The sequence below is a fragment of the Anabrus simplex genome, chromosome 7, assembly GCF_040414725.1.
Source record: "Anabrus simplex isolate iqAnaSimp1 chromosome 7, ASM4041472v1, whole genome shotgun sequence".
In the NCBI taxonomy this organism is placed as follows: Eukaryota; Metazoa; Arthropoda; class Insecta; order Orthoptera; family Tettigoniidae; genus Anabrus; species Anabrus simplex.
The window spans coordinates 128,552,961-128,577,689 of record NC_090271.1 but is presented as its reverse complement, the minus strand read 5'-3'; positions in this window follow the sequence as shown (position 1 = coordinate 128,577,689).

Sequence of the window (24,729 nt, the reverse complement as noted above, 5' to 3'; positions counted from 1 at the left end):
CCGAATCGTGATGGGTGACGAAAAATAGATTGATTACGAAAACCCGAAGCGGAGAAAATCGTGGCTAGAATCGTGGCTCACACCTGGCGAAGCCGATCCTTCAACACCAATGCCAAATCGCTTCGGCAAGAAGACCATGCTTTGTGTCTGGTGGGACCAGAGCGGTGTTGTGTGTTATGAACTCTTGAAACCCAGCGAAACCGTTAACGCACAACGCTATCGCCAACCAATGATTAATTTAAATCACGCATTGATCGAAAGACAACCGGAATGGGCCAGAAGACATGGCAAAGTGATTATGTTACATGACAATGCGCCGTCTCACACAGCAAAACCAGTGAAATCACTTGGATGGGACATCCTTCCGCACCCGCCGTACTCATCCCCCGACCTGGCACCATCTGGCCATCATCTCTTCGCATCAACGGGGCACGCGCTCGCAGAGCAGTACTTCAGCAATTTTGAGGAAGTTGGAAAATGGCTCGACGAATGGTTTGCTTCAAAAGACAAGCAGTTTTTCTGGAATGCTATTCATACCTTACCTGAAAGATGGACGAAGTGTGTAGAACCCGATGGCCAATATTTTGAATAAACAAAACATTCAGTGTAGTACTGTAGGTTAAAAGTGAGATCCTTGACGTGTAAGCTGTAAGTTTAAAGTCACTGGTAACGAAATAAGTTTAGTTAACAGCTCTGTGAATTATTTTCAAAAGTCATTGGTTTCGAGCTGCAGCAAACTCCGCACACTCTGGTATCCAGTCTATAAAGTACCAGGATCCATGAAGAGTATGGAATACATCTAGCTGAATAGGGTTCATGCCTTAACACGTAAAGATGTCCTTTCCGTTTTTGTTGTAGAAAACTGAATTTTAATTTCATTTTGTGATAAGACTAGCAATTTGCTGTTGCTTTGTCCTTTTGCGAATAGAACATGCACAAGTTCATAACAACAGTACTTGCCATTTCTCTAGACAGACGAACATGAGTGATGCTAGTAATGCCATTCCTTATGCAGCCAGTTCCTGCTATGAATGGTGTCAAAATGTTGCTCAGAGGGTCAGTTGGGGCATGCGTTTCTGTGGGCTTGGTGGATTGAAATCCAATAGCAACATCTGACTTAGCGAGGAAAGCATCTCGGGAACGCGTGCTTTATCACTAAAACAATTTCTTGCAGAACCATTAGAGTTTTGAATAAAATGTATATGACATTTTCTTGTTTGTAGTAAACTGAATTGATACTACGCTCAACACCCCATGAACTTTTTTCTTGTGATAGAACTAGCCATTTTCACATAAAACATGCGCAAGTTCAGTAAATACCTACACATTAATGGCCGCCATGTTGCTAAGTTAGTTATGGAAAAGTCAGTGTAGGCTTGTGTTTGAACCGTGATGATGATGATGATTATGTGATGTGTAGCCTCCGGAGAGCCCTGGTGGAATTCTTTTAGTCGACGCCCAAGAGCGTGCCTACGTGTCTGGATTGTGATGATAATGATGTAGGGAGAGGGCGAAACCTTTCCACAGTCTACTCGTATACCATAACACAAAGGGGCCTGCTCAAGGCTTAATGTCATCATCCGTTGCACGATTCACCGTCAACAGCGTAATATGCCCTCTCCATATGCATACTGCGGAGAAGTTTGGAACTGAACCCAGGCTCTTGGCATGCAATCTAGTGATTAGGAATTGTAAATCACAACCTCCCTTACCCTGCCGGCCACCTCCTGTGGACCGGTGGGTGGGGACTGTAGAATATTTCCACGGTATTCCCAGCCTGTCGAGAGAGGCGGCTAAAAGGAAACCAGGGATTCTCAACTTAGAAACGTTGGTTGGCGACCATGGCTCCTTGGGCTAGTCTTGCATTGCTTCCACTTACATGTGTTAGGCTCCTCACTTTCATCTTTCCTATCCGACATCCCTTGGTCATCTCTTGTTCTTTTCGACCGCGACGGTATTAGGTTTGCGAGGCCTGGAGAGTATTTCATGTTCACGCCATTCGTGGCTCTTCCCTCTTTTGCCGATACCTTCATCTTCGAAGCATCGACCTCTTCCATTTTTCTTCTGATTAAAAGTACTACCATACTTGTACTTCACCTTAAAATGCTTTCGCCGCTCGTATTAATAAGCACGATAACCTTTCGTGATTTCACCGTGTAAAATAAATAAACTGTAGGAATTCTTGAAGTTCCACGAAGACTTCGCGCCATACCACATGGATCTCTTTCTTATATGAAATACTTCAATATGTCCTCCATTAGCATTGATATAGGCACGAATACTACATCTTGTATCAGGTTTCAATGCGACGCTGGGTTGACGTATGTACGATACCCTTTCTTCTACGCGTCTGCGGTCCTACAGTTTATTTCTTTGATACAGCAAAATCCAAATAAGTTATCGTTTCTCTTAACGGAATACTGCAAAATTCCCTATTTTTTATCACTCTCCATACAAATCTTTCAATCCATTTTGCTCCGAAAATTATCTACATCGAGGGAGAAATCTCTCAACCTGATAACACTGCTACCAAGAAAATTTGCTTCGCCGGAGGAGCATAGACATGGGAACGGGGGTGGGGATGGGCGATCTGAACGGGATTCCTTCGCATTGGACTACAGCGCACACTAGATAAAATATCAGTTGAGCAGTTGTAAAATAAATGTATGACTGTGTAAATGTACTTTGATAATTTAAATCCAGCTACAGAACTGCTCGTTGATTGAAGTTACGTGTGTTTTAGTACTGATAGTGTTGCATTTTCTATAATTTAATAATTTTTGGTCTCCTTTAGGCCACTATAAAATACTGTTTATTATTTTTTTGCTAAATGTTCGGGGCGTTGACCCATGTGGATCTTTTGCCCCTACTGGCACCATATTTTATGAACCAGCGTGTAATTGGAATGGCGGTAGTGTGAAATGTTGTGTGTGAGAAAAATAAGATTAAAGACGTCATAAGCATCCAGTCCCAGGCCAGGGATATTAATCATTACAATTAAAAACCCCTGTGCCGGCCGGGAATCGAACCCGGGGCCACTGGGTGATTGGCGGACACGCTGCCCCCTACAGCGCGGGGCCGGACTCTGTTTAACTATAATGTAATATGATTATTTAATTTGTGAGTCGTATTATTTTATTTATTTTTTGACTTATTTACGTTTGTAGGGCATGATTCTTCCGCACTGTAGCCCCTCCCTTCACATAAACCTGGCTACGCGCCTGACCCTGGGATATATATTTCTATATTTCCATCCCGATTTGGTAGAGATCTTTCCTATCATTGTTCCGTGTACTGACAAGGGCACCGAGCTCGATAGCTGCAGTCGCTTAAGCGCGGCCAGTATCCAGTAATCGGGAGATAGTGGGTTCGAGCCCCACTGTCGGCTGCCCTGAAGAGGGTTTTCCGTGGTTTCCAACTTTCACACCAGGCAAATGCCGGAGCTGTACCTTAATTAACGCCACGGACGCTTCCTTCCACTTCCTAGACCTTTCCCATCCCATCGTCGCCAAAAGACCTATCTATGTCGGTGCGACGTAAAACAAATAGCAAAAAAAAAAAAAAAAAAAAAAAAAAAAAAAAAAAAAAAAAAAAAAAAAAAAAAACTGACAAGGGCATGACGGGGACACCCTCGTGTTTCTACTTTTATATTTAACAGATTGTTCGATGTTTTCAATATTCAACTTTTTACACTGGTCCGACAATTTTCATGCTGAAATCTACAGATGCATAGGTTATTACTTTTCCATTTAATAAAAAATGTCTTCTTCTTCTTCTTAACATGTTTACCCTCCAGGGTTGGCTTTTCCCTCGGACTCAGCGAGGGATCCCACCTCTACCACCTCAAGGGCAGTGTCCTGGAGCTACAGACTCTGGGTCACGGGATACAACTGGGGAGGATGACCAGTGCCTCGTCCAGGCGGCATCACCTGCTATGCTGAACAGGGGCTTTGGTGGGGAATGGGAAGATTGGAAGGGATATAAAAGGAAGAGGGAAGGAAGCGGCAGTGGCCTTAAGTTCGGTACCATCCCAGCATTTGCCTGGAGGAGAAGTGAGAAACCACGGAAAACCACTTCGAGGATGGCTAAGGAGGGAATCGAAGCCCCCTCTACTCAGTTGACCTCCCGAGGCTAAGTGTACCCCGTTCCAGCCCTCGTACCACTTTTCAAAATTCGTGGCAGAGCCGAGAATCGAACCCGGACCTCTGGGGGTGACAGCTAATCACACTAACCACTACACCACAGAGGCGGACAAATAAAAATTGCATGTATTTAAAGTAGGTACTCATGCGAACAATGGGATTGTTCCTTGATACACGTCGAATTCGGTCGCGATGTGGAAAGGAAGTTGGCAGTTTAACGGCAGTTCAGTCGTGTTATAGAGTTTAGAAAGAACAAGTAATTAATTTCTCTATTGGAAGCGATTTCAGGGATATCTCGAGCGTCTTAAGTGCTGTGTAAATTCAAAGAAAATACTCTAAGAGTGGCAGTGCAAGCAATGATAATATGACAGACAAAATGCAGTGCTGAAGGAAAGAGTGAAAGAAACTTGCTCATTTCGTAATGAATGGTTAGAGGATAAAACAGTTCAAACGCTGGGTAAGTAAATCTGATGATGAAGGTGTGAAAAATTATACAGTGTACCCTTTTCAGTAAAATGCAAGTGCAATGAGAAAACATGTATCCAGGGAGAAACCTAAACTTCCCGTTGGGTCAAGTGCTAAATCTATTGGAATAGTGTATTTGATTCGAATTCCTTTTAGCGCGAAACAGTCGAGTTACCGTTCGTATACCTTGCAATTGCGCATAGCCATAATTACGTCTCTATTTATTGTAGTATTAAATTTACAAGTGAAATTTTCAAAGTTATGACGGTTAGTCCAAAGCTGCATTGTGGGCATAAACCTATAAAATTATTTTTTCAAGGCAACATTTTCATAAGGTAAACATCATTAACTTTGATACTCTTTGGCATTTAAAATATAGCATTTATGCCCATAGTTAATTTCTAGTATGAAGATAGATTGGTTAACGTTAATATAAATGCACGTTTAATGCTTTATAGACACACACACACACACACACACACACACACACACACACACGCGCGCGCGCGCTCTCTCTCTCTCTCTCTGAAGAAAGTGGAAATTGCAACACCCAGAAGAAGTGGTGCTACATTGCTGCAATTGAACATGCAGGACGAGTGTTTGGTTGTGATTCAATGATTACACTTTCAGGTCCCTCTGACGGCAAGTTTGGACAACAATCAATACAGGATGTTCCCACCACGAGCTGCAATACATTGATGAATTCGTCGAGGCATGGAATCAATAAGGCGCTGGATCGCTTCCTGAAGAATTGTGGCCATGCTTCCTGCACTGCACCGGTCAGTTGTTCCAGAGTTGTGGGTGGATGAGGACGGTTGGCCAGTTGTCGACCCATCATGTCCCACACATGCTCAATAGGACTGAGGTCCGGGGATCTGGCGGGCCATTCTAAGGTTGTGATGTCGTGGAGAGCTTCTCTGGAGATGCGTGCAGTGTGAACCCGGGCATTGTCCTGTTGAAATATCCCATTTGCAATGTTCGCCATCATAGGGACAACCACTGGATTGAGTACCCTATCAACGTACTGTCGAGATGTCATAGTGCCCTCAACAAGCACTAATTGTGATTTCACATTAAAGCCAATAGCTCCCCAGACCATAATGCTTGGTGTTGGCCCTGTGTGCCTCTCGACAATAAGATCTGGGCGGCCCCTCTCCCCGCACACTATTCCGGCGATCACTGCGGGCAAGACAGAAGCGCGATTCATCACTAAAGACGACCCTATGCCATTCGTCGACCCACGTCGATCTTTCTCGACACGCCAGCCTTACACGTCGCTGTTGTGGGGTCACGGGCTCGTAAGTCAGCTGCACGGAGGCGATTACCAACTGTTTGTTGTGTAACGTGGGGTGCCACACCTGCTCGAATTTACGCTGCTGTTGCATGGGGTTCCATCTGGGCCATCCGAATGATGCGGTGATCCTCTCTCACAGTTGTCTGTCGCGCTGGGCCTGTGCCAGGTCTACGAGTGTGGATACCTTCATTTGACCACTGCTGCCATATACACTGACTGACAGAGCAAATGCAACACCAAGAAGGAGTGGTTCAAAAGGGATGAAAGTTGGGAAAAACACAGAGACGGCACGGACGAATAATTGATGTTTATTTCAAACCGATATGCAGGTTACACAATGCGCATGGCATCGACTCAGTAGGATGTACGACCACAGCGAGCGGCGATGCACGCAGAAACACGTCGAGGTACAGAGTCAATAAGAGTGCGGATGGTGTCCTGAGGGATGGTTCTCCATTCTCTGTCAACCATTTGCCACAGTTGGTCGTCCGTACGAGGCTGGGGCAGAGTTTGCAAACGGCGTCCAATGAGATCCCACACGTGTTCGATTGGTGAGAGATCCGGAGAGTACGCTGGCCACGAAAGCATCTGTACACCTCGTAGAGCCTGTTAGGAGATGCGAGCAGTGTGTGGGCGGGCATTATCCTGCTGAAACAGAGCATTGGGCAGCCCCTGAAGGTACGGGAGTGCCACCGGCCGCAGCACATGCTGCACGTAGCGGTGGGCATTTAACGTGCCTTGAATACGCACTAGAGGTGACGTGGAATCATACGCAATAGCGCCCCAAACCATGATGCCGCGTTGTGTAGCGGTAGGGCGCTCCACAGTTACTGCCGGATTTGACCTTTCTCCACGCCGACGCCACACTCGTCTGCGGTGACTATCACTGACAGAACAGAAGCGTGACTCATCGGAGAACACGACGTTCCGCCATTCCCTCATCCAAGTCGCTCTAGCCCGGCACCATGCCAGGCGTGCACGTCTATGCTGTGGAGTCAATGGTAGTCTTCTGAGCGGACGCCAGGAGTGCAGGCCTCCTTCAACCAATCGACGGGAAATTGTTCTGGTCGATATTGGAACAGCCAGGGTGTCTTGCACATGCTGAAGAATGGCGGTTGACGTGGCGTGCGGGGCTGCCACCGCTTGGCGGCGGATGCGCCGATCCTCGCGTGCTGACGTCACTCGGGCTGCGCCTGGACCCCTCGCACGTGCCACATGTCCCTGCGCCAACCATCTTCGCCACAGGCGCTGCACCGTGGACACATTCCTATGGGTATCGGCTGCGATTTGACGAAGCGACCAACCTGCCCTTCTCAGCCCGATCACCATACCCCTCGTAAAGTCGTCTGTCTGCTGGAAATGCCTCAGTTGACGGCGGCCTGCCATTCTTAGCTATACACGTGTCCTGTGGCACACGACAACACGTTCTACAATGACTGTCGGCTGAGAAATCACGGTACGAAGTGGGCCATTCGCTAACGCCGTGTCCCATTTATCGTTCGCTACATGCGCAGCACAGCGGCGCATTTCACATCATGAGTATACCTCAGTGACGTCAGTCTACCCTGCAATTGGCATAAAGTTCTGACCACTCCTTCTTGGTGTTGCAGTTGCTCTGTCAGTCAGTGTACGTTGTACCGAAGATGCCTGTTGGCCAACACGCGCAGCGACAGTCCTTAGCGATAATCCAGCCTCACACAGCCCAATTATCCGAGTCCTCTCAAACGGCGACAGTTGTTGATAGCGTGCTCTTCTCTGTCTTCGAGGCATGTTTGACGGGGAACACTTCACTGCACAGACTGCGAGTCAACTACGCTAAACCAGAGTCCGAATACTGGAGTTGATTCCTCCGCGACCAATCACGTGAGGAGACCTGTAGCAACAATCCAATGGGTCTGAAACTTTGATCGTTTTACATGGCATCGTTCCATATCTTGAAAATCAACACAAACGACCAATGCCTTCATGGTGTTGCAATTTCTATTTTTTTAAGTGTATATAAAAGAATACTGTATCCCGTGTGTCACCGGTGGTGAGTTGATAGTCGGTGGAATCATTTAATTTTTCAGATGTCACCCCCCTTTTACAGAAGAGAGCACATAATACATAGGTACATATAAAACAAGTCATTTTTTGATAATGCATAATAACAAACCTGAAAGAACAACGTCAGCCGATGATAATACCAGGAAAACATTTTAATTTTCGACGACACATGGCTACGCAGGATAACCAACATGACAACTATAGAAAGGATATATGTGAACAAGGCTGGGAAACCCTACAGAGGACGAGATCTTACGTGACGGAAAGAAATGTGAGAACATTAACCCTTTTGTCTGATTTACTCACAATAAAGAATTTTAACAAGATCTAAAACACCAATAAAAAGGATAACATAATCAATTAAAAAAAATAAATCGAATCACGAGGTTCCTATCGGTGGTTCTTCAGAAAATCAAATACCAACACAACGTTACAATCACTTTAAAGAATGTGAGCATAACTTCGATAATGACATTTACAAGGAAAATTTAACGGGGAATATGACATAATTACAATTATCTTACAAGGCAAATCCAAAGAGTTTTTACAAGACAAGAAAACAACTAAAATTTAAATTTAGCGCAGAGGCCTTTGGAGGCGAATTCCTCTCCTAATACACATCAGTGAGGGACGCATAGCTCGATAGGAATACACTAAATTGACGCGGAATAACTGGAGGCAACCCGAATGGAAAAATTAAAATTTACATTTACACAAAAGGTTAATAAAAGGAATTGCCTCCAAAACAAAGGATATGCCTAGCTGACGAACTAAGGCATTACAAAATCAAAACGGTGAAAACCCAGAGTGTAAAGTAAACTCCGCACAAATGAATTTACATTTTAATTAACACTTGAGAAAAGAAAACATGGGATGGCTGGAGCCGATGAGCGGACCACCTAACAAGGTGCGTCCGATCGTTAAGACGTACAAAAACCAAAGACGCTGAACAGAGCCTTGCTCCTGCTAAGGAGCCAAAAGGCCGGAAATTGAGAAATACTCAAACAGCCAATCAGGGAAGCTACCTATGTTTTGTCCCGAAGTTTCACCAATACAATTCAGTGTTATTTTCGCCAATAGCATTACAGCACCATATATGGTAATGTGGGAAATTATTCTACAGTAGAAGTTTCGATTGCGAAACTCAGCGATTTCGTGATCGAAGTCTCCACGTGGCAACTACAGGGTGATACAAAAAATGGGTTACAACAAACATATTACTGGAGATCTCCAAGATCAATATCTTTTCTTTTAACACTCAATGATTAAATAAATAATTGTCTCTTCTGTGAGTCCTGAAAATTCTTTAAAATCACACAACTTAACCAGACATAAAACACACAAAATTTTACATCATTTTTACAACAACAACAAAAATTTTTAATCGAATTCTTCAAAAATGTCAGTTCCTTAATTTCTTTTGACAAGTCAAGAATTAAATGATTCCACCGATTATCAACTCACCACCGGTGACATCGTGTTTAAAATGTCCCGCCTTCTGACTTGCTCAGGTTGGCGACATACCGGGCGAGTTGGCCGTGCGGTGAGGAGCGCGCAGCTGTGAGCTCGCATCCGGGAGATAGTGGATTCGAACCCCACTGTCGGCAGCTCTGAAGATGGTTTTCCGTGGTTTCCCATTTTCACACCAGGCAAATGCTGGGGCTGTACCTTAATGAAGGCCACGGCCGCTTCCTTCCCATTCCCAGACCTTTCTTGTCCCATCGTCGCTATAAGACCTGTCTGTGTCGGAGCGACGTAAAGCCAAAAAAAAAAAAAAAAAAAAAAAAAAGTTGGCGACTCTAGGGTAGGTTCCATTACAAGGTGAAGGTTAATACGATGGATATCAACTCGAGTAAGGTTAATACATATTATCATTTAACACCTTAATAATAATTTCGTGTGGCTATTTCTAGCCGAGTGCAGCCCTTGTAAAGTAAATCCTCCGATAAGGGTGGGCGGCATCTGCTATGTGTAGATAACTGCGTGTTACTGTGGTGGAGGATAGTGGTGTGTGAGTTGCAGGGATGTTGGGGACAGCACAAACAGCCAGCCCCCGAGTTACTGGAATTAACCAATGAAGGTTAAAACTGCCGACCCGACCGGGAATCGAACCCCAGACCCTCTGAACCGAAGGCCAGTACGCTGACCATTCAGACAACGAGTCGGAGAATTTTACACTGATAGCTTTTATAAAAACGAACAGCAGTATTTCCACCACTCGATGCGTTTGATATTAGACAAGGGATCTCACTTTGACAACAATTGGCAGTCTGCTTGCTATAGGCATTATTTCAGACGAGCTCAATTTGACAACAATGACTTCCAAATTATTAAACGTTGTCTTGTACATGACTCTCTACTCAAGCGAGGAGAATAAAGCTCCACATGCTACATCATAATGATCATCAAAATTATCGACGTCATCATCATCATCGTCATTACGGCTACTTGATGACAGCCTGTTCATTAGCCTACTACATTGTCCATTACTGCTTTGACATACTAATACGAGTTTAATGCATTCTGGTTGTCATGGAAACTAAGTGCTTAACATCCTGACCTCCTCCCCTCCCTACTTCAAGCTATCAAGATCCGGATTTGCAATAACAAAATAACTATCTAATGATGTTGGATAGGTGTGGTTATATAGGAAAAAATCGTTCAACTCTGGTTAAAGAGCGCAATTTCCTGATACAGAAGTAGGCTACATTTACATCCTAAAATCATGTTTACTTTCCGCTACGATAACTAGATGAGAAACTTTTCTAATGCCCCTTGAATTCGTCGGTCATCGGTCTTACTGTACAGGGTGATCACAAAGTTTCATTATCCCCAACGCATTACATAGATGGTAATGAATTGTTGTGTTTTATTGTTGTGGGATCATGGCAGAGGACAATTTTGAGGTAGTGTGACTATTCGTTATTATTTATTCCAGGGTGTCTGAGTGTACACCATCGTTTTCATAACAGAGTATGATTCTCCTCCATGTACGATGTGAAATGTAAATGCCTTTAACTTCAAATTCTTCTTCATATGTTTTTGTGATGTCGTGTATGGAACTCCCAGTTCCTGTGACCGCTTACGAATGGACTTTTTTGACGAACGTTCGGTAGACGCTGCAGCCTCCACACACGTTTCTATTCGTGTTGAATTCGTCCTGAGCAAGGCTTATCTTTTATGAAACCAGTTGCAACTAGCTTTCTTTCCCACCGTAAAACTGTTGGTTTTGATGGGGAAAGTTTCTGAAACCTTACAGTGAAATCATGCCGAATATCTCTCATTGAATTTCCTGTATGCGGTCGTTCGTGAGCCCACGTGCTCATTACGATCCGTTCCTCCATGGTGTAAGTGGACTCATCCGCCATGGTTTAGATGCATATCAACACCTACAACAATAACAACAATTAAGTGAAATACGTAGGAAACACGATCTATGTAATACATAGAGGGTAATGGGACTTTGTGATCACTCTGTACAGCTTAGGGTTACCATACTTCAACTTTTTCCCAGACATGTCCTCTTTTGACGTAGAACATATCTATCCTTCCCTTCCAGTACAGTGCAGAGTTGCCAACTGCGTTAGGCACAGTCCCGCTAAATGACTCTTAAAAACCTGCAAATTTTCTCCAAATCCCGCTAGAATTTCAAACTGTTACTGTATATTTATTGAAAACGGGCGAGGTTGAATACAAACTGTACGTATTGAATGAGATGGCTACCAATATGTAACAGTTTATATTCATTTCCAAATTATACAACAAAAAGAGAGAAAAGTTATTGGTATATGAACAATATAAACTTAACAAGATCCCATTGAAGTATTTCATTTCTCAGCCTCGTTGCATGGCAGCACAGAGGTCTCTTAAACTTTGAAACTGGTATGGTTATCAATGCAGGTTAGCAGATAAGAAAATATACAACATAGAAAAATTCACCACGTATCTCCAACAACCACCCCTTAAACTTCGGGTCCGATAACCTCTTCTTTAGGAAACGCTGTTGGTAACTCTGTTTTGGCATGTTCTCAGAAAGGTTCCTTCGCTATGAAAAACACTGTACTTACAACTGTAACTGTTACAGGATTTGGATAGCTTGTCAGCTCTCACAGAAACCTGAATTTTACTGACGTGTGATGTATTGTTGTGTCTCTTGAGCGGTTCCACCAGGGGACCAAGGGGGGGGGGGGGCATGCAAAACCCCGACTCTTCGACTTTCTAGACGGCGATGTATATATAGACTTCAGTACTGTAAGATGACAAAAGCGAAGTGCTGTGATCACCTGTCGACAAATCACCGAGACACTGCGGCTCCCCTTTTATCTGCAGTACAGCCGCAAGGAGCTAGACAGACTTTTATACAGGAAAGATTCCAATTTCCTATTTTCAGCAAAATAAGAAATACAGCCATGGTGCATCATTAATGCAGACTTTTTTTAGTATTAAAATACAAAGTCTCCCTTACCAAAATATATTTAGGATTGTTAAATCTTATACTGATATAAAGTCGTAAATAATGGCAATGGCATTTCTGGCGAGATTTCAGCTATTCATAAGTTAGAGCCCGCCAGAAAAGCCGCTAACCGCTGTCCTTGATTTTCACATGACAGGGCGAGTAGGCCGTGCGGTTAGGAGCGCGCGGCTGTGAGCTTGCATCCGGGAGATTGTGGGTTCGAATCCCAATGTCGGCAGCCCTGAAGATGGTTTTCCGTTGTTTTCCATTTTCACACCAAGCAAATGCTGGGGCTGTACCTTAATTAAGGCCACGGCCGCTCTTTCCAACTCCTAGCCCTTTCCTGTCCCATCGTTGCCATAATACCTGTGTCGGTGTGACGTTATGCCACTAGCAGCGCGATTTTCACATGCTAACTTAACATTAAAAGCCTCCAGATCTAGCGGGAAAGCCGTTGAATTGGCGACACTGGACAGTATTCTTCGGTAAAAATTTGTGCCCCAAACAAGTGTAGGCCTACAATAATTTCAAAACTATCAATGATATAGTAATAATAATAACAATAATAATAATTTCGTGTGGTTTTTTCCATCCTAGTGCAGTTCTTGTAAGGCAGGCCCTTCGTCGAGGATGGGTGGTTTCAGTCTTTAAGAAACTGCGTTTTATCGTAGTGGAGAATAGTGCTGTATGTAGTGTGTGAGTTGCAGGGATGTTTAGAACATTACAGACAGACAGACAGACAGACAGACAGACAGACAGACAGACAGACAGACAGACAGACAGACAGACAGACAGACAGACAGACAGACAGACAGACAGACAGACAGACAGACAGACAGACAGACAGACAGACAGACAGACAGACAGACAGACAGACAGACAGACAGACAGACAGACAGACAGACAGACAGACAGACAGACAGACCAGAAGTTAAGTGAATTAGCCAATTTTAAGGTTATCTCCCACCCGGTCGGGAACTGAACCCGGGGCCCTCTGATCCGAAGAGCACTTCGCTGACCATTTATCCAAGGAATCGGACCACCATCAGTGCTAGCAGATGTGTAATAACTGACTTGAAAATAGGAAGGCCCAAAGAGTCTACCCAAATAGCTTCCAGGACAGAAGACGCAGCAGGGAGCGTCATGCACCATTTTATGGTGAAATTGAAGTCGGAGCGTGCAAAATGGTAGCATGCACCGAGAGGCCGGGCTGAGTTGCTCAAATACGTTAGTCCTGTGCCGGTGGATTTACCTGCATGCAAAGGAACTCCTGCGGAACAAAAATCCGGCACCTTGGCGTCTCCGATAATCGTAAAAGTAGGTGGTGAGACGTAAAACTATCATCGTATCATGAGGTGTTATTCGTTTTGTTTACGCGAGGTTTATTGATGTAATCTGTAGCACTATTTGTGAGAAAACTGGACTACGTGCGTGGAAAAATGTGGAGTTGTTGAGAATGTTGTGAACATTTCCGAAACGCCCCGGTATCTTATGTACAGGAGTCCGGCTCGAAGGGATTCGAGGTTTGATTCCGGACTGGGACAGGGATATTTTAGCTTATTTAGTTAATTCCTGTGGTTTGGGGACTGAGTGTTTCGTGCCGTATTCGGCATTAAAAGTCATCAAGGGTAGGGCCACAGCCTCACAGACAAGGAGGTCGCATATTAATAGGCCTTTAGCAACCCTCCCTGGAGGCCATACGCCATTAAATTAAATTCAATTAAATTAAAGAAGGTCCAAGCTTACCGCAAATGAAAATAAGTAGAAAGATTGATTCAAAGAGAATCGAACAAGCCAAAGATGTCCGAGATTAGGCGAAAGAGAGCCTACAAACAACGTAAGAAAGCCTAGGCGACCGAGCGTCATGAGCCGTAACCAAGTAGGTCTTACCGTTCTGTTCTCATCTAGCCTATGGTAAATAACCCTATACACACAAAATATATAATGAATAGCTGAAGATTGGGCACTGCCTGACATAAACGTTAAGCACCAAGAAGGGAAAAATAAAAGCAAAGTCATCTCCGTACAGACCACGAAGGCCCTTGGAGGGGCGGAAGGTAAAGGCTTCCACTATCCGTAACTTCGGCTCTTGATGGGGGTAGAGTGGTTAGCATCAATTGTAATGTTAATTACTAAAATTATGATTCCGTTTATTCAATAACAATAAGTTTTGTGTGTGACTATACGAAGCTGCTACGACTAGTAGCCCGGGTGTCTTCCCTTGAAGGAGTTGAACACGTAAGGTTTGATGTACATGAGAGTTAACTCTCCCTTTCAAATGTGTCTCATTTACCATCTCTTTAAAAAATACACATGCAGATGTTCTTTGCTGTTCAGAACACAAGGGATTGTATGCTGTGCTGACTGTTCAAATATTTTCTGTTCATTACAAAATACATGTATATTTCAAATTTATGAACAAGGTACGTTAATAACAGACAATGTATGTTCAAAATACAAAATATATAGGTTGTATGCTTTCAAAAAATTGTCGGTCGGGCAGCCATCTTGCACACAATGCATTCCCAGTCCCTCTCTCCTCCCTCCATCCACACAGCTGAGACAAGATTGAACCAACGGTTAGCGTGCTGGCCTTTGCTACAAGGGGCTTCCGGGTTCGATTCTCGGCTAGGAGGATATTTTAATCTTCATTGATTAGTTCGTATAGTTCGGGGACTGGGTATGTGAAATAAATAGTAATGAAGAGTGTGATATATTTGTAAGATTTAACTGTAACTATTTATTTTACGACGCATCGAATGGAATGGAAAATATAGTGGCACAAAGATACTGACTGGTATATATGTGTATGTATCTGAAAAGGGACTCGTTCTCGTTTTAATTAGTATGGTAACAAACAGATCGATCCTATAAAAAGGATCATTCAATACGAACTACAATATTATCAGACCTGAAGGCGTGTATGCAGGATGAAGCTGAACTCCACCGACAAATTTTCGGAAATTACTCAGAGATACCTTCTGTGTATATTGGTACAAGTGCCCCGTGGTCTCCGGTGGCTCGTTACAAAATAGAATCGGTAATGAAATTATGATTTATTCGGATTTATTACCCCAAGCAACCTTATTTCTGTGAAAATACCTTCACAACAGAGAAAAAGCCTGCAATATTCAATAACCAAAACGTACAACACGAAACACAGAATAATGCGCGATAACTCTCAGTCGAAACATATACACTTGAACACATTGAGCACAGCGTCCTCTCTCAGTGTACTGTACAGTAAAGGCTGTTTTAAAAGTAACAATTCTATGTCGTTGGCTTCCAGCAGGTAAGAACTCTTGCGGGACTAAGTTCCCACATCCCGGCGAAAGTCAAGAAATAGCATTTAGGACGGATGTAAAACACATAACATTATTATTATCAGTGCAATACAGATACAAAGCTAAATGATCTAATGAAATGGCCACGAGGTAATCGGGTTTGATTATATTATGATTGGTTTATAATAATATTGTATGTGCTCATGCGGAAGAGATTTTATTATCTATGGGTTATTTTGTATGTTCCATAATATTACAGTTATTTCTATTAGGGATTTGGTTGTTTCTGCACGGAAAGGCATGTGTTTGGTAGCCGAAACTCAGATTGCAAAACTAAAACTAATACAAATATTTAAAAAAAGATTTGAACGGTCACCGAAGGGAGTGAATGACAATACCCAACTATACTATTTAGCCAACTGAGTCACGCTGACAGCAAATGTCGAACGTTTACTAATCGTTTCTGTTTCTACCATATTCGACCTGGCTGAGGTCCAACTATAGGTCCAACTGAAGCTTGCCTCGAGATTCATCGAGAGTAGTGAGGTCAGTCTCGAGTATCTCAAACGAGAGTTATGCCCATCCTTACGTGCCCCTTGAAGATACATTGAGAGTAGTGACGTCAGTCTTGAGAATTTCGAACGAGGGTTTTGCCCATCACTACAGGGTCGCCTTTCAGAAGCACGAATCAGGAGCAGAAATCACATTGAAAATGATAGACTCCACCGGAACCGAACGCGCACCAACAAATTCAGTCACTCACCAGCTATTAGAGCACACCAGAATAACCACCCTCTTCAATCAATCAATCAATCAATCAATCAATCAATCAATCAATCAATCAATCAATCAATCAATCAATCAATCAATCAATCAATCAATCAATCAATCAATCAATCAATCAATCAATCAATCAATCAATCAATCAATCAATCAATCAATCAATCAATCAATCAATCAATCAATCAATCAATCAATCAATACTGATCTGCATTTAGGGCAGTCGCCCAGGTGGCAGATTCCCTATCTGTTGCTTTCCTAGCCTTTTCCTAAATGATTTCAAAGAAATTGGAAATTTATTGAACATCTCTCTTGGTAAGTTATTCCAATCACTAACTCCCCTTCCTATAAATGAATATTTGCCCCAGTTTGTCCTCTTGAATTCCAACTTAATCTTCATATTGTGATCTTTCCTACTTTTATAAACGCCATTCAAACTTATTCGTCTACTAATGTCATTCCACGCCATCTCTCCGCTGACAGCTCGGAACATACCACTTAGTCGAGCAGCTCTCCTTCTTTCTCTCAATTCTTCCCAACCCAAACATTGCAACATTTTTGTCGGAAATCACCCAGAACAAATCGAGCTGCTTTTCTTTGGATTTTTTCCAGTTCTTGAATCAGGTAATCCTGGTGAGGGTCCCATACACTGGAACCATACTCTAGTTGGGGTCCTACCAGAGACTTATATGCACTCTCCTTTACATCCTTACTACAAACCCTAAACACCCTCATAACCATGTGCAGAGATCTGTACCCTTTATCTACAATCCCATTTATGTGATTACCCCAATGAAGATCTTTCCTTATATTAACACCTAGATACTTACAATGATCCCCAAGAGGAACTTTCACCCCATCAACGCAGTAATTAAAACTGAGAGGACTTTTCCTATTTGTGAAACTCACAACCTGACTTTTAATCCCGTTTATCAACATACCATTGCCTGCTGTCCATCTCACAACATTTTCGAGGTCACGTTGCAGTTTGCTAGAAAGATTTCGAATCCTGAGGAGAAAAGTAACCGACATGCTTATAAAGCCAAAAGGAAGATTCGAGAATGGTAAGGTAAGCCAATCACATTCGAAATTAGCGAAGAACACAGCGGAGCTTCCTGGATACAGATGACAAGTTGATGACGTGGCGCGGAGTAGCCGGCATAAGAAGATCGCCAGGCAGTATGGTGCGGGCCGGTCGAGTGTGTTCTGTAAGTTTTATGTTTACGATCGAGTTGTGGCGTGAGCGAAGATTCCAGATGAGTTGGGAGATACTGGCAGATGAAGGTAAGGCTTGTTGTCACATTTTTAAAAAGAAATGTTTCTAGTAAACCGTAATATTGATGTATACCGTATTTTTTAGCCTAGTAAATACAATTTTACTTTTGTCAATAGGAAGTGTCCCCTTTTTCTTCTTCTTAATCAGTTTACCCTCCAGGGTTGGTTTTTCCCTCCGACTCAGCGAGGGATCCTACCTCTACCGCTTCAAGGGCATGTCCTAGAGCGTGAGACATTGGGTCGGGGATACAGCCGGGGAGAATGACCAGTACCTCGCCCAGGCGGCCTCACCTGCTATGCTGAACAGGAGCCTTATGGGGAGGTGGGGAGATTGGAAGGGATATACAAGGAAGAGGGAAGGAAGCGGCCGTGGCCTTAAGTTAGGTACCATCCCGGCATTTGCCTGGAGAAGAAGTGGGAAACCACGGAAAACCACTTCCAGGATGGCTGAGGTGGGAATTGAACCCACCTCTACTTAGTTGACCTCCCGAGGCTGAGTGGACCCCTTTCCAGCCCTCGTACCACTTTTCAAATATCGTGGGAATCGAACCTGGGCCTCCGGGGGTGGCAGCTAATCACACTAACCACAACACCACGGAGGCGAACAGTGTCCCCTTTTTGACATTGAAAATGTCCACCGTTCATTCCAGTACTGGGTCCCTCGGTACAAATCCGTGTGTCCGAAAAGATTGCAACCCATACTTTCTTCAATAGTGTCGAAAAAAAAAGTTGAAGAAAGGAAGGCCCTGAGAATCCATCGATGAAGCGTTCAAGGATAGTTAACGTCATAGTTATACTTACCATAACATTTTCTTCTACTTTTTCTTTTTTACACCGAGCCAGTATCTAGTATTCGAGAGATAGTAGGTTCGAACCCCACTGTCGGCAGCCCTGAAAATGGTTTTCCGTGGTTTCCCATTTTCACACCAGGCAAATGCTGGGGCTGTACCTTAATTAAGGCCACGGCTGCTTCCTTCCCACTCCTAGCTCTTTCCTGTCCCATCGTCGCCACAAGACCTACCTGTGTCGGTGCGGCGTAAAACAACTAGCAAACAATTTCTTTTTTACAATTTGTTTTACATCGCGCCGACACAGCTCTTACGGCGACGTAGGGATAGGATAGGGTCAGGAATGGGAAGGAAGTGGCCGTTGTGTGTGAAGGTAAAATATAAGTTACTTGGTCTGATACTTGGGCAACCAGAAATTCGTCCATCAAATTCTCTTTACATAACAGTGCATGAACCTTCCACGTTTCTTTTCATGTGTTTTACTGAACGATGAGACAGCCGAAAGCTTATCGGTAACATACAGCTCCTGCCCTGCTTGCTGGCTGTGGTGCATGCATGCTGTGAAGTTTAGGAATAGTCGAATCCGAGCAGCATATTGAGCAGTGTTTGACTTGGTTCGCAGACGAACTACAACATTCTTTAACGATATGCTAAATGCTTTTTTTTATTTGTTATAATGCATTCAGCATTTACTGAAGTACTACAAGCTCCGAAACTAACTTGTTGGCTGAATGGCCAGCGTAGTGGCCTTCGGTTCAGAGGTTCCCGGGTTCGATTCCCGGTCGAGTCGGGGATTTAAATCGAGTTTGATTAATTTTTCTGGCTCGGGGACTGGGCGTTTGAGTTTGTTCCAACACTTTCCTCTTCATATTCAGACAACACACTACACTTCCAACCACCACATAAACATGCAATAGTGATTGGATCCTTCCATATAAGGTTGGGGCCAGGAAGGGCGTCCGGCCGCAAAACAGGGCCAAATCGACATGTGCGACACAGGTGTGGGAAGAGCGGTAGAAGAATAAGAAGAATAAACTACGAAACTAAACACATTTTCTTTTAAACAGATTCATTGACATTGTGTCTAGTGAATGCTGTAGTCCAATGAGGAGTGCTAAAGCTCGCTAAGAAACCCATTTTTACGCTCCTAACACTGACCCTACGTCTGATGTTAGGAGATGGAATTAAAATGGGCAAGCTCACGTATATCGTCGCTGTGCGAGAAATACTGCGCATATTTGACTATGGGCCCTACTCTTCCTATCCATTGTTTTCCTTAAGCCACATATACAGTCGGACACTAAAGTCTACATACACCCTAAAAATAACACTTAAAGTCGAAATCAATCAAGAAAATATTATGTGTTCACTTTCTGTGTCATAAACAGACATGTTACAAACTGAAAAACAACACATATCCTATGGTACTGCATAATCAATAATGGTTCCATATACCGTCATCTTGAGCATACAAATGAAACACCGGTTAGGTAAAAAAGTCAACATAAACTGTGATGTCGTTCACCTTCATGCACGATGTAATATTGTGTATTTCAGCATTTTGCTTCGATTACAGATTCCAAACGTCAAGGCATAGATTCCACTAACTTATTTTGTGTCCGCAGACATAAAGTTCCGCCTCTGTGGTGTAGTGGTTAGTGTGATTAGCTGCCACCCCCGGAGGCTCGGGTTCGATTCCCGGCTCTGCCACGAAATTTGAAAAGTGGTATGAGGGCTGGAACGGGGTCTACTCAGCCTCGGGAGGTCAACTGAGTAGAGGTGGGTTCGATTCCCACCTCAGCCATCCTGGAAGTGGTTTTTCGTGGTTTCCCACTTCTCCTCCAGGCAAATGCCGGGATGGTACCTAACTTATGGCCACGGCCGCTTCCTTCCCTCTTCCTTGTCTATCCCTTCCCATCTTCCCATCCCCCACCAAGGCCCCTGTTCAGATTAGCAGGTGAGGCCGCCTGGGCGGGTTACTGGTCATTCTTCCCAGTTGTATCCCCCGACCCAGAGTCTGAAGTTCCGGAACACTGCCCTGAGGCGGTAGATGTGGGATCCCTCGCTGAGTCCGAGGGAAAAACCGACCCTGGAGGGTAAACAGATTAAGAAGAAGAAGAAGACATAAAGTTACTCCACTCTTTCATTAAGGCCATTTTCAAATCATCTTTGCGTTTGCTGTTGTATTTTTTTAACCTACGCTTTAGTTCTCCCCAAAGATGTTCAATTGGGTTGATGTCTGGTGACTGGAGAGGCGAATGCAACTGCTTTGGTACATTGTGAAGTAGCCATTCTTTTACGACAATGGACGTATGCTTGGGGCCATTATCTTGCTGAAATACCAGTCTGTTCTTCGTACCAGTTTCTCCGCAGATTGTTTCAAATTCTCCTTTAAGGCGGTGAGATACTCCCATTTATCCATAATGTCCTCAATAAATACTAAATTCCCAAACCCAGCTCCAGACATGCGACCCCACATAAGAACATTTCCATCACCATGCATCACGGATGGGACAACATTTTTCTTCTTCATTCCTTTTTCGCCACACCTTTTGCTTTCCAGTACACTGGAAGATGTCGACCTTACTCTCATCCGTGAAAAGTACTGTATTCCAAAATGTGGAACCTTTACTTCGAAGCAGAGTTGCAAATTCTAGGCGCTTCTGTTCATTTACCTTGCTAATGAACGGTTTCTTCCTTGCTGTTCTACTGTCAAACTAATGATTGTGTAGAAGTCTTCGTACTGTGATGGGATGAATAATATTGTCACTAGTATTTGCAACATTTACCGCCAATTCCGTAACTGTAATTGTGGGATCGGCATTCACTTTTCTAATGATGTGTCGGCGCTCCCTGTTAAATAATTTTGGTGGTCGTCCACATCTAGCTTTGTTTCCTATACTTCCTCGATCATTGTAGTTTCTTATTACGGATTGGACATTTGCATGGCTCCTTCTCACAAATTTCCGCAGTGAAAAGCCCTTTTTACTGTGCTCAATGATATTTTTCCTCACCTCCACTGGTATTTTAGTATTTTAGTTCCTTTTGGATCCAAGTTGCGCGATCGAATTCTGTATTGCAATTCACGTCTACTGTATCAAGAAACCGCCCCACTTTCACTGTGTTCACGGCAACGTCTCTCCTACAACTGACGACAGACTCTGTACCGCAGTAAACACACACTGTTGCTTCTATCACGCTTGTCGTGCACGATACAGGTCTGACGACCTTGGTTTCTGTCGTTGTGGACGTGGACGCCCACCTCTGTGCATCCAGGGTTATACACAACATGCTACAAAATAGGGGTGTATGTAGACTTTTGTGTCCCACTGAAGATACGCAGGTCATTAGAACAATACTCGTTGTCTTAATTTTCGTATGCTAATGGGTAAAGAAAAATGAACCTTAAATACATTATACTGTAGGAGTGCGTAAATATGTCGTGCGAACATACATTCCTACAGTGCGGTACGATAAGGTTCATTTTCCTTTACATAGGAAGAACATTGTCAGATACGCGGTATTGCTCGCGCAGCGACTATATCGTATTTATAGATCTAGAAAAGAAATTTGATAATTTTAGTTGGACCAAGTTATTTGAGATCCTGAAGGTGATGGGGATCAAATACCAAGACAGAATGGTTATCTACAAACTTCACAAAAACCAGTTCTTAGTGAAGGACTATGGACAAGAAGCAGCTATTCAGAAAGAATTGGGCGGTGTTAAAGTTTGTCCCCGCTTCTTTTCATATGTTTGTATAGAACGAGCAGAAAAGGAAGTCTAAGAGGAATTTGTAAAATGAATCGCAGTTCAAGGAGAGGTAACCAAAATCCTGAGATTTACCGATGATATTGTTATTTTATCGGAGTCTGCAGAAGATCCGGCGATATTGCCGAATGGTATGTACGTAGTTTTGGAAAGGGAGTACAAGATGAAAATAAATAAATCTCAAACAGTAGAGTTAGATCAAGGCATGAATTTGGTAAACAGATTAGATTAGATGTAGGATGTCGTAGTTAAGTATAAATTAGAAAGTTAGCAGATGGAGAGAGTGGCATGGAGAGCATCATCAAAACAGCCTATACGGTAATGACGCAAACAACAACAACTACAACACTGAGCGAGTTGGCCTTGCGATTAGGGGCGCACAGCTGTGAGCTCGCATTCGGGAGATAATGAATTCGAGCCCCACTGCCGGCAGTCTTGAAGATTGTTTTCCGTGGTTTCCCATTTTCATACCAGGCTGTACCTTAAGGCCCCAGCCGCTTTCTTTCCACTGCCAGCCCTTTCCTATCTCATCTTCGCCATAAGGCCTACTTGTGTCGGTGTGACATAAAGCAATTTGTAAAACAAAAAAATCCGCAACAATAACAAAGCAATACTTTGTTTGTGACCAGATTCCTAAGAGAAATATTAACCACGTTACGTTCAGTAATAATTAAACATCTACTCAACTGAGCCCTTCATGTGTTCTCTACGAAGTCTGCTCTGTGAAACACTGGTTCATCTTTCATAGCACAGCGTACAGATGACCATGGACGTGAAGCAATCAACTGGGCTACATACCTCCAATCATTTGAAACAAATATAGGCTAATTCTCTGGATGGTTTTGTGTGGAGAGGAAGGTGTACACGATCACCTGTTAGTTATCGATGCAGAGCTCAATCAGTCTGTTGCCATTCCTGCTTTTTTTGTTTTAGCCGGATAGTTTCCTATACACCCAAAACTAAGAGCTACATTGGCTGTGCGTGTGTTATAATCTACAATCAATAAGATGCACTCCTTACTTTTTCTAGCTTTATATACAACACTTTGCGGAGCATAAACGAAATACATTTACTTCTTCATAGTTGAATATATGAGACTATTTATTATAATAAGAAGGTCGGTCAACCTAAAAATTCTGAAGTGAAAAATCCTCTCAGTATAGCATGTCGGTATTGATGATGATGATGCTTGTTGTTTTAAGGGGCCTAACATCGAAAGTCATCGGTATTAAAATCATGGTCCAGTGTAATACCATCTCCTTCTCTGGCTCTCTGTACGTGTCTTATCACATAATATTTCTTTTGCTGAAGCTCGCCATTTCATTTCTTCATTACTAATTCCCAAGACCTGAAGATTCCTGTGTACCATACAATGGGTAGGTCGCATATAAGGGCATTAGGCACCATCCCTCTCCCTCCACGCAACTATTGACAATATTTTTTATTAATGCTAATTTGAATGTTTTTTTACACTTAATATAAGAACTTATATGCCTTTGCTGGTGAGATGCAGTGTTTACAATTCGCTATGTCTTCTGGTATGGGTCAGAATAAATTTGTTACTTTCATTGACCTGTCTCAGTCTCATCCTTGGCTTTGACAATATGAAAGTGACTGAGGTATGAGCGATGCTAGTGATACCATTCCATATGCAGCCAGCCCCTGTTATGAATGGTATGAAAATATCGCTCATAGGATTGGTTGTTGCATGCATTTCAGTGGGCTTGGCAGACTGATATGTAATAGCACTTCTGGCTCAGTAAGGAAAACAACGGGAAACTACCTTATTCCTCATTTGCCTAGCATGCCCCTTCCGTGACACCTAGGCTATCTATGACAACTGTTGGGGAAGTTGTGGAGGATCAAACCAGCCTTCGGGTTGAGTACTCAATACACACACATAATAACTCATTCGTATCGAACGGACTGCGAATCGAGTCATACTCAGCTGAAGGTTCTCGAAATTTATCCTCCAATTGTTTTCGAGATGTTTTACGCCAACTCCACTGATTTTACCAACGTCTGACTCATTTTCTTCCAGGAATTCATTCATACAAGAAAACATCTCACAGTTACCTTGGTCCATCTGAGTCTTTTGGTGACGATGGAATAGGACAAGGATTGATGTGGGAAGCGGCCATGTCCTTTACAGCTCCAGCATAAGCCTGGTGTGAAAATACATAAAACCATATGCCGGGTTGCCGACGGTGGAGTTCGAACACACTATCGCCCGAATGTAAGCTCACAGCTCTCTTCTTAATTTTCTACCGTTTTTCCCACATCTGCGGGGTCACTGGTGCGAACTGTGTCACACATATGTGGATTTGGCCCTGTGTTACGGCCGGCTGCCCTTCCTGGCACCAACCCTATATGGAGGGATGTAATCATAATTGCGTGTTTCTGTAGTGGTTGGTAGTGTAGTATGTTGTCCGA